The 11,268-nt window shown below is 48.8% G+C and overlaps 1 pseudogene; it reads left to right on the top strand.

The window, feature by feature from the left end:
• Positions 1-3,425: 3,425 nt before the first annotated feature.
• LOC118149369 (small nucleolar RNA U13) lies at positions 3,426-3,523 on the top strand (annotated as a pseudogene).
• The last annotated feature ends 7,745 nt before the right edge of the window (positions 3,524-11,268 follow it).

The following is an 11,268-nucleotide window of genomic DNA, read 5'->3' as shown; positions in this document are numbered from 1 at the left end:
ACAGATGTATCTGTACATGGATGTGTGTAGATGTGTATGTATACAGATATACCAACATACACAGATATGTGTGTATGAATGTGTGGGTATGAATGTGTGTGTACAGTGATGTGTACATGGATGTGTCTATAGATGTGTATGAACGTGTGGGTATATGGACATATGTGTGCAGATGTGTGTAAAGACGTGTATATATATGGATGTGTGTATATGAATGCATGGGTACAAATATGTCTACATGTGGATGTAGATGCTCGCAGCTCTTCCTGCTGACAGGCACATCCTAGCACCAGCTTTCTCCAGTGTGTATCAGAGGCTGTGCGGTGCTGTCAGAGCTTCCTCAGGATGCACGTGAACAGGGTGAGCACAGAATTTCTCTCCCAAACCACAACACTTTGCAGATAAAGACAACACTAGTCACAAATGCGTCAGGTCAGCAGGTGTAAACTGGGGCTCTGCAGGCAAACCAGGACCCAACCTCGACCCACAAGGGGAGGGGATGCCAAACAGAACACTTCCCAGACCAACCTTAAATCCCACAAACTAAGGTTGAACCCAAACTCTGGCACCTTGTATTCATGAGCTCATCTGCCTCAGTTTCCTCATCTTATATGGGGTTACAAAGAGGACTTGAAGAAGAGACCACCTGTCTGCTGGAACAGGCTCCAGAAAGTTAGAGTGCCAGCTGTTACTGTAATTTTGATGAGTCTGGGGCAGATGGAAGTAGAATTTCTCCAAAGGCAAATAAACATTTCCAGGCTTCAGACAGCTCTATAGGGAGTGGCAGGAAGGTCCGCGGGGAGGTACACGGAGTCTGTGCTTGCAAATTTAGCAAATAACAAGATGTTCAAGGGCCCCTGGGAGTTCTGGAAATGAGGCAGAAGTCTCAGCCATCAGAGAGGTGGGGCTCTAAGAGGAAGATGGCTCTCCTCTGCCCGGAGTCTTCACCCAGGCTGATGGCACAGGTGGAAGTGGAGAGAGTATTTATGGATGAAGACATCCAGCCTGGCTTCAGACGCTCCATTCCAGGTGTCTAGAAAGACACTGGAAATTGAGGCAGAATAGGGTGATCCACTGCTGAACTTGCCCAGTGGTCATGCCTGGCGGGATCAAGTCTAAAGCTGCTATTTGTACCTGGCTGGAGTGCAGTGGCACGATCTCAAGTCACTGCAACCTCCACTTTCCAGATTCAAGCAATTCACCTACCTCAGCCTCCTGAGAAGCTGGGCCTACAGGCGTGCACCACCACGCTCAGGTAAGTTTTATATTTTTGGTAGAGACAGGGTTTCCCCTTCCCGGCCAGACTGGTCCCAAATTCCTGACTTCATGTGATCCTTCCACCTTGCCTCACAACATTCGTACACTTTTTGAAGTCACTGATCTGTTTGAAAAAGGGGCTAGAAATTTTAAATCTCCCCAGCATAGAGGAGACAGACACAAAATTTCAAAACAATGACAAGGGCTCCAAGTGACTAAGTTCTATCCAGGTACCTTTGGGTAAGAACCCTTGAAAAGCACCTACTAAGATGGAAATGAGCCTGGACAACATAGTAAGACCCATCACCACAAAAAGGAAAATAAACAAATAGAAAGGCACGGGGGCACAGGTCTTAGTCCCTGCTACTTGGGAGGCTGAGGCAAGAGGATCGCTTGGGCCCAGGGGTTCAAGGCTGCAGTGATTTAGGATGATGCCACTAAATAGAAGACCTTGTAAAAGAAAGAGAAACGTGGGGGAGAGAGAAAAGAGGGAAGGGGAAGAGAGGGGAAAAGACATGAAAGAAAGGGAGGGAAAGAGGTAGGAAGAGGAAAAGAATGGGAATAGAGGGAGGGAGGGAAAGGAAAGAAAAGAAAAAAAAAAGAAAGGAGAAAAGAAATGAGAAAAACATATAACCCCTGTGGCCAGGGAATTCCACTGTTAAGAATTTACTCTGCAGAGAGAATGGTGTTCACCACAGAATAATTGGAACAGGAAACCTGGGAAAAACTCAAGAGCACTTCATTATGAAACTAGCTGAATACATTCCATTCCATGAACTGTTACATGGTCATTCGCACTACACGGGAGACACTGATTTTTTTAGGTGGACATATTAACTCCACGTGCTGATTGTGTGCATAGATCATCTCGGAAATGAACCACCAAGAAAACCCTAAAGCGGTTGGCTTTGAGGAGGGGTGAGAGAGTGGCTTTAAGGCTGCACCAACACCAATCAATATAACTTTTTGCAAAAAAGACCATGTTTCCAGGCCATCTGCTGCTGTGGAGCACCTGAAATGTGGCCCATGCAGGCAAAAAACAAAATTTTTCATTTTCTTTAATGTTAATTCATTTAGATATTTTTTTCACTTTTCAGATGGAGTCTCGCTCCATTGCCCAGGCTGCAGTGAATTTGTGTGATCTTGGCTAACTGCAACCTCTGTCCCCCAGGTTCAAGCAGTTCTCCTGCCTCAGCTTCTCAAGTAGATGGAATTATAGGGGCTGACCACCACATCCGGTTACTTTTTGTGTTAACTGGAGATGGGTTTCACCATGTTGATCAGGCTGGTCTCAAACTCCTGACCTCAGGTGAGCCACCCGACTCAGCCTCCTAAAGTGCTGGGATTACAGGCATGAGCCATCATATCCGGCCTCGCTTAGCTGTCAATAAACACATATGCTACTGGCTGCCATATGGGAGACTCAGTTCCATACTCTTTCATAGTTTTTGAACTTTGAATCATTTAAATGCATGGCCTATTATTTTTCATCGTAGAACGTAACAGAATAGTATTTAGATTGTATTAATCTAAATGAAATCTACCATAGAGTTTAAATTGTACCAGCGAATGCTGATATATATAAAGATTGCCAAGGTGTGTGTGCATGCATGTGTGTGTGTATGTATGTATATTTCATATTTTGTTTTTGTTTTTTTGAGTCAGAGTCTCGTGCTGCCACCCAGTCTGGAGTGCAGTAGTATGAACTTGGCTCACTGCAACCTCTGCCTCCAGGGTTCAAGTAGTTCTCCTGCCTAAGCTTCCCGAGTCAATGGGATTACAGGTACACACCACCACATCCAGCTCAGTTTTGTATTTTTAGTAGAGAAGGCGTTACACCATGTTGGCCAGGCTGGTCTTGAGCTCCTGACCTCAAGTGACCCACCTGCCTCGGCCTCCCAAAGTGCTGAGGATTACAGACATGAGCCAGCATGCCCAGCTGCAAAGGTGTGTTTTTGAGTAAAATGAACAACGTAGAAACAAAAAATAGGGAACACCTGGGGGTGGTGGCTCATTCCTATAATTCTAGCACTTTGGGAGGCTGAGGTGGGAAGAACGCTGGAGCTCAGGAGGTCAAGGCTGCAGTGAGCCATGATTGCACCACTGCCCTCCAGCCTGAGTAATGCGGCAAGACCCTGCCTCAAGGAAAACTAAAATTAAAATTAAAAAACCAAAACCTAAGCATGACGATTGGGTTTTCAGTCTGTTTTATGATATGTGCCTTCCTCAAAACTTGTTACAGTATCATCACATCACCCATCTGATGTGAAAAAGAAAAAATAAAACCCAGAAACTCAAACTAAAAATCTATAGCATTATGCGTTGTCCTGTGTCTCCCCGAAAGACGCTGAAGCCCTGTGCCGCAGGGTCTGTGGATGTGACCTTATTTGGAAATAGTCTCTTCACATGTGATCAAGCTAAGCTGAGGTCATGAGGGTGAATCCTAATCCAGTGTGCCTGGAGTCCTTATAAAAAGGGGATGTGTGGACAAAGACAACTACAAAGAGAAGACAATGTCAAGACAGAGACAGAAGACCACCTACAAGCCAAGGAACTCTGGAGGCACTGAGAATCCATGAGCGAGACCTGGGACGGACCCTCCCTCACAGCCTTCACAGGAAAAACAATCAAAAATCCCTTGATTTCAGACTCCTGGCCTCCAGAACTGTGAGAATAAATCTCTGTGGTTGAAGCTACACAATTTAGGGTACTTCATTAAGGCAGCGCTGGGAAATGAATGCAGAGTTCTTGGGGCGTGCATCAACACTTCTAAAGGAAATTTGGGACGTGGCACACTTGAAGTTACAATTCATACCTTTCTCTACTATGAATTCTTTTTTGAGAGACAGGGTGTCACTCTGTCACCCAGGATGGAGTGCAGTGGCACAAGCATGGCTCACTGCAGCCTCCACCTCCTGGGATCCAGCAATCCCTTTACCTCAGCCTCCTGAGTAGCTGAGACTGCAGGTACATGGCGCTGTGCCTAATTTTTAAAAAATGTTTTCTAGAGATGGGGTCCTGCTATGTTGCCCAGTTTACCTGGGACTCCTAGCCTCAAGTGATCTTCCCACCTTGGCCTCCCAAAGTTCTGGATTATAGGTATAAGCCATGGTAACTGGATTGCTTTTTTTTTTTTTTTTTTTTTTTTTTTTTAAGCCAGAATCTTGCTCTATTGCTGAGGCTGGAGTGCAGGGACATGATCTCAGCTCACTGCAACCTCCACCTCCTGGGTTCAAGCAATTCTTTTGCCTCAGCCTCCCGAGTAACTCAACTTATAGGCTCCTACCACCACACCCAGCTAATTTTTGTTTTTTTATTACATGCGGGGTTTCACCAGTGGGCCAGGCTGGTCCCCGAACTGCTGATTTCAGGTGATCCACCCACTTCAGCCTCCAAAAATGCTACGATTGTGGCTCACCGCAACCTCTGCTTCGGGGTTCACACAGTTCTCCTGCCTCAGCCTCCCAAGTAGCTGGAATTACAGGTCTCTGCCACCATGCCAGTTTGTGTACCTTTAGCAGAGATGGTGTTTCACCATGTTGGCCAGGCTGGTCTTGAACTCCCGACCTCAGGTGATCCACCTGCCTCAGACTCCCAAAGTGCTAGGATAACAGGCATGAGCCACTGTGCCCAGCCTACTTCTATTATTACATTGTAATATATAATGAAATACTTACACAACTCACCGTAACCTAGAATCAGTGGGAGCCCTGAGCTTGTTTTCGTAAAACTAGATGGTCTTTTCTGGGGGTGACGGGAGACAGTGACAGATCAACAGGCATTGGATTCCCATAAGGAGCTCACTTTGCAGCTCTCTTGAATGTGCTATTTACAGTAAGGTTTGTGCTCCTATGAGACTCTAACAATGCCACCGAGCTCAGGTGGTGATGCCAGCAATAAGGAGTGGCTGTGAACACAGATGAAGCCTCCCTCACCCACCCGCTGCTCACCTGCTGTGCTGCCTGTCCAGCTCCTAACAAGGGAGCCAGGCGCGGTGGCTCACGCCTGTAATCCCAACACTTTGGGAGACTGAGGCAGGTGGATCACCTGAGGTCGGGAGTTTGAGACCAACTTGACCAACATAGAGACACCCTGTCTCTACTAGAAATATAAAAATTAGCCTGGCATGTTGGCTCATACCTGTAATTCCAGCTACTTGGGAATCTGAGGCAGGAAAGTAACTTGAATCTGGGAGACAGAGGTTGCAGAGAGCCAAGATCATGCTATTGCATTCCAGCCTGGGCAACAAGAGCAAAACTCCCTGTCAAAAAAAAAAAAAAAAAAAAAAAGCCCGGGTGCAATGACTCACACTTGTAATCCCAGCACTTTGGGAGAATGAGGAGGGCAAATCACCTGAAGTAAGGAGTTTGGGACCAGCCTGGCCAACATGGTGAAACCCTGTCTCTACTAAAAATACAAAAATTAGCCAGGTGTGGTGGTACATGCCTGTAATCCCAGCTACTCAGGAGGCTGAGGCAGGAGAATTGCTTGAACCTCGGAGGTGGAGGTTACATTTACCTGAGATCGCACCGCTGCACAGAGTGAGACTGTCACAAAAAAGAAAAACAGAAACAGGCTGCAGACTGGTACTGATCCATGGCCAGGAGGGTGGGGGACCCCAGCTGTCGACAGTATGTAATGATCAAATCAGGGTAGCAGACAGTCATCACCTCAAATATTTATCTTTTGTTTTGGGAACGTGAAAATCCTTCTCTTCTAGCTATCTTGAAATATTGAAATAAATTCTCGTTCACTGTAATTTCCCTTGTGCACTATTGATTACTGTAACTTATTCCTTCTATCTAGCCCTTCTGGTCTTTCATTCTTTCTTTTTTCAAATTATTTTTATTTATTTCTGAGATAGTCTCTCTCTTTCTGCCAGGCTACAGCGCAGTGACATGATCTCGACTCACTGCAACCTCCACCTCCTGGGTGCAGGCAATTCTCCTGCCTCAGCCTCCTGAGTAGCTGGGATTACAGGTGTGCATCACTATTCCTAGCTAACTTTTTTATTTTTAGTAGAGATGGGGTTTCATCATGTTGTCCAGGCAGGTCTCGAACTCCTGACCTCAAGCAATCCACCCACCTCGGCCTCCCAAAGTGTTGGGATTACAGGCATGAGCCACAGCACCAGGCCATTTATTCATTCTTACATTTATTCATTCTATGAATAATTACTGCCTGGGTAGCATATACCCAGCAGGGTTCCAGGCTCTGGGGAACCAGCAATGAGCAAAACAAAGTTGCTGCTCTCTTAATGGATCCATTGTTCTAATGAGGGAGGAAGAGACAGGCGATCCATAAACAAACCGTTAACACAGACGGCACATCAGGTGGAGAGCGCTATGAAGAATAAATACTAAAGCAGGTACGGCCAGGTGCGGTGGCTCCCACCTGTAATTTCAGCACTTTGGGAGGCTGAGGTAGATGGATCCCTTGAGGTTAGGAGTTCAAGACCAGCCTGCCAACATAGTGAAATGCCATCTCTACTAAAAGTCCAAAAAAAAAAAAAAAGACTCAGGTATGGTGGCACCTGCCTGTAATCCTAGCTACTCAGGAGGGTAAGGTGGGAGGATTGCTTGAACTTGGGAAGTGGAGGTTGCAGTGAGCCGACATTGAGTCGCGGCACTCCAGCCTGGGGAGAAGAGCAAGACTCTATCTTCAAAAATAAAAAAAGTAAAGAGAAATTAGGTGTAGGTTAGGTGCATTAGCATGAGCAGGGCTGCTCTGGTGGTGGTGAAGGTGGTCAGGAAAGGCCTCTCTGTGAAGGTGATAGGCATGAGGGCTATGCCTGGGGACTCCTGGGGACTCCTGGGGAGAGCAGCATGGGAGGGCCCTAGGTATTGGTCCCATTTGTGGTCCTTTTGTTTAGTTTTGTTTTGTTTTTGAAATGAAGTCTTCCTCTGTCGCCCAGGCAGGAGTGAAGTGGCAGAATCTCGGCTCACTGCAATCTCCACCAAGCAGGTTCAAGGCACCTCAGCCTCCCAAAGAGCTGGGATGGCAGGCATGAGTCACTGTGCCTGGCCTATGCATCAACATGTTTAAAATCTTCTGAAAGCTGTGCCTTAAAAAGAGTGTTCTGACAGCCATCGGAAATAAATAAAAAAAAGTGGCCAGCAGCAGGAAAGCCACTCAGACCCTGGATTCTACCTCTGCAGCCTGCCTCCCCCTGAACCCTCCTCCCCACATCAGTGGAAGCCTGGAATTCTCAGAACAGCAGACCTCACTGGCCGCTGCCACTTCACCAGAATGATGTGATTAATTCATTTACACTGAAGATAGCAGGAACCCTGAGACACCAAGGTCCACAATGTGTGGGGTTTGATGGACAAGGTGGTAGGATCTGGGAGGCTCCACCTGCCTCACCTCCTGAGCCTCACACTCCTTCCCCAGTCCTGCTCAGCATAGAGACTAGAGTGACATGACCAAAAATGTAAACGCTTGGAAGGACACCAGCGAAATGGAGAAGAGGAGGCCAGAGGTCCGTAAGGCGCCTACCTCCTGGCCTTGGATGCCCAGAACTCTGTCCAGAAAGGCTCCCTCCCAGCCATAAAACTTGTTGGTCCTCCAGTTCCTGAGGATGGAGCTGGTGAGCTGGGCCCACAAGTCCTTCTGCCTCATTTGCTCTCCTGGGATTGGAGGGAAGAGAGAGATGAAGACACAGCTGGCCCAGAATTCTCCCCTGCACCCTGACAGTCACCCTGCAGCAAATCCCACTGATTCTGCCAACTGTGTCCCAAAGCTGTCTGCCTCTCCGCATCTCTGACCCTCAGTCCTGATCCATCCACCATCATTCTGTGCCTGGACTCCTGCAGGAGCTGACCCGGGACCACTGCCCTGGGGAGGCAGCTTCTGATGCCCAGAAAACAGAGGCTGCCCACCTGGGTATGGCGCCATCAGGAATACTACCTGGAGGTGAGTAATGCCTGAGCTACATCTTTTTTTCTTTCTTTCACACTTTTAAGGTCTCACTCTGTTGCCCAGGTTGGCCTCAAGCTCTTGGGCTCAAGTAATCCTCTGGCCCTGGCCTCCTAACATGCTGGAATTACAACCTGAGCTACACCTTAAATTTCCAGGAGGTGGGTGCTGGGCAGGCAGAAAATGAGGGGATGGAGCCAGGAATAGGGAGGGGAGGCTTTGAGACATGGGGCAGCAAAAACCCAGGCACAGGGAGCAGCACGACTCAGAGGACACTCAGTGTAGCCAGAGGAGTGCGTGGGCAGGGTCACTTGGCACTTTCGGGTCAGGCAGGAGTTCGGGGTCTCCCATGCTTCACCGGGGGAGGGGGGCATCATCAGAAGACAGCTGCCTGGAGAACATATTTTGTTATTTTTTGAGATGAAGTCTTGCTCTGTTACCAGGCTGGAGTGCAGTAGCGCGATCTCGGCTCACTGTAACCTCTGCCTCCCGTGTTCAAATGATTCTCCTTCCTGGGATTCTAGAGTATTTGAGATTATAGGTGCCTGCCACCATGCTCAGCTAATCTTTGTATTTTTTAATAGAGATGGCATTTTGCCATGTTGACCAGTCTGGTTTGGAACTCCTGAACTCAGGTGATCCACTTGCCTCGACCTCCCAAAGTGCTGGGATTACAGGTGTGAGTCACTGTGCCCAGAGGAGGCCATGCAGGAGGCTGGAAAAACAGTCCAAGTGACAGATGGACATTGGGACAGCTGGGCCTAGAGAGGAAATAACTTCCTTCCTTCCATCCCTGCTTTCTTTCCCTCTCTCCTGCCTTTCTCTCTTTTCTTCCTACTCTCCTCTTCTGCTCTATTGCCTTTCTTTCTGCCCTTTTTCCCCTCCTTCCTCTTTCTTTCTTCCCTCCCTCATTTATTCTTCCTCTTTCAACTCTTTCCTTCCCTCCATCTGTCCTCCTCTTTCCTATCTTTCCTTCCCTCCCTCCTTTTCACTCCTCCCCTCCCTCCCTCCTTTCTTCCATAGTTCCCAAACACTGGTCCAGCACTGTCTGTATGCCAAGCACTAACTAGATACTGAGTCTACCACAGGGAGTGGCCCGTGCTGCTGTGGAGCTTCCAGTCTAAGGAAAGCGAGGCCATCGGCCCCTGCCAGGCACTTCCTGCAGGGCCCTTTAGCAAGTGAAAAATGCTGGGGAAAAGCAAAAATGAACCCAGGACAGCCCAAGGAAGGGAGCTGCTGAGAGAAGAGGGATGGGCAGGCCATGTTTTTGCTGGACAGTGGTGAGGGAGGTGGCCCTGACTGCAGGGGGTGCTGGAGGGGACAAGGGTCTCCTGGAGTGAGGGTTGTCCAGGCGGAGGGACGCTAAAGCAGATGCCTGAAGAGATGTGTGAACGTCAGGCAGGTGTGAAGATGGGGAAGGGGCTAGGTGGGAAAGGGAGGGAGAAGGGTGGAAGGTGAGGCTGGAGGCAATGAGGCAGCATAGGGCGGACCAGGTGGGCCACTGTGGGGCCTTTGGCTCAGACTGAGGAAAATGGGGCCACCGTGGGTCTGAGCAGAGGAGGGTGCAATGGATTCAGCTCACACAGGTCTCCTGTGGCTGGAAGTGGAGAGAGGCTGGGGCAGAAGTAAGGAGTGAGCCAGGGCCTTGCTGCTGGATGCATTTTCAAGATGACGCCAAGCAAATCTGCTGACTGATGGGGTGCAGGAGAAAAAGGCATTGATCCGACCCAGGTCCTGGGGTCTGAACACTGTAGGGAAGAGCCACCGTCGAATACGATGGGGAAGGAGCAAGGCAGGTCTGCACAATGGGCAACTCACAGAGACAAGAACAAAGCCAGACCCACCGGCTCCCACACAGCTCTGCCCTCCTCATCGCCTATGCCAGGACCTGTGTCTTCCTCCCTGCTTCCTGCCTGGTCTGTCCCATTCCTCTTCTTGGTGATGAAGAAATTCAGGAGGCGGCAGCTCAGGAAGACAGTGATGGCGGAGGGACCCAGGAGCTGGGGACAGAGGGGACAGAATGTCAGGAGGTCCCGAGGAGCCCAGCTGCCAGAGGCGTGTGAACCACAGCAGCTCCATCTTGAATAGGAGCTGGGTAAAAGGAGGCCGAGACCTACTGGGCTGCATTTCCAGGCAGTGAAGTCATCCTGAGTCACAGGATGAGACAGGAGGGCAGCACAGGTTACAGGTCACAGAGACCTTGCCAGTAAAACAGGCTGCAGTAAAGAAGCCAGTCCAAAACCCACCAAAACCAAGATGGCGACCAGAGTGACCTCTGCTCGTCCTCACTGCTACATTGCCACCAGCTCCATGACAGTTTACAAATGCCATGGCAGCATCAGAAGGTTTTCCTATATGATCTACAAAAGGGGAGTCATGGATAATCTACCCCTCATTCAGTATGTCATGAAGAAATGACCCTAAAGATGGGCACCAGCGCCCTCTGGGCTGCTCTATGGAGTAGCTATTTTATCTTCACTTTCCTAAAAATCTTGCTTTTTAGGAAAGAATAAACTTGATCTGTGGCTCGCACCTGTAATCCCAGCACTTTGGGAGGCTGAGGCAGGTGGATCACCTGAGGTCAAGAGTTGAGATCAGCCTGGCCAACATGGTGAAACCCCGTCTCTACTCGAAATATAAAAATTAGCTAGGTGGGGTGACATGCACCTGTGATCCCAGCTACTCAGGAGGCTGAAGCAGGAAAATCACTTGAACCCGGGAGGCCTAGGTTGTAGTGAGTGAAGATCACATCACTACCCTCTATCTAGCCTGGGAGTGAGACTCCATCTAAAAAACAAAACAAAACAGCAAAACAAGCAGACAAACAAATGTGCTTTCACTTTACGGACTCATGCTGAATTGTTTCTTGCAGGAGATCCAAGAACCCTCTCTTGGGGTCTGGATTGGGTCCCCTTTCCTGTAACACAGCTGCAGATCCTGAAGAGGGTCAGACTTGGGTCCTAAGATGTGGAGTCAGGGAATGTGATAAGGGCAGCCACCAGGTCCCAGGGATCTGGGCTCATGGAGGTCTGCTGGCTCAGGAGGCGCCTGCTGAAGACAGGGTCCTTCAATGTCAGGGAGGGGAATGGCCCA

Source organism: Callithrix jacchus, chromosome 18 (genome assembly GCF_049354715.1).
Source record: "Callithrix jacchus isolate 240 chromosome 18, calJac240_pri, whole genome shotgun sequence".
NCBI classification, from domain to species: Eukaryota; Metazoa; Chordata; class Mammalia; order Primates; family Cebidae; genus Callithrix; species Callithrix jacchus.
Note: the sequence above shows the minus strand (reverse complement) of the source record. Positions and strands in the feature narration are given on the sequence as shown.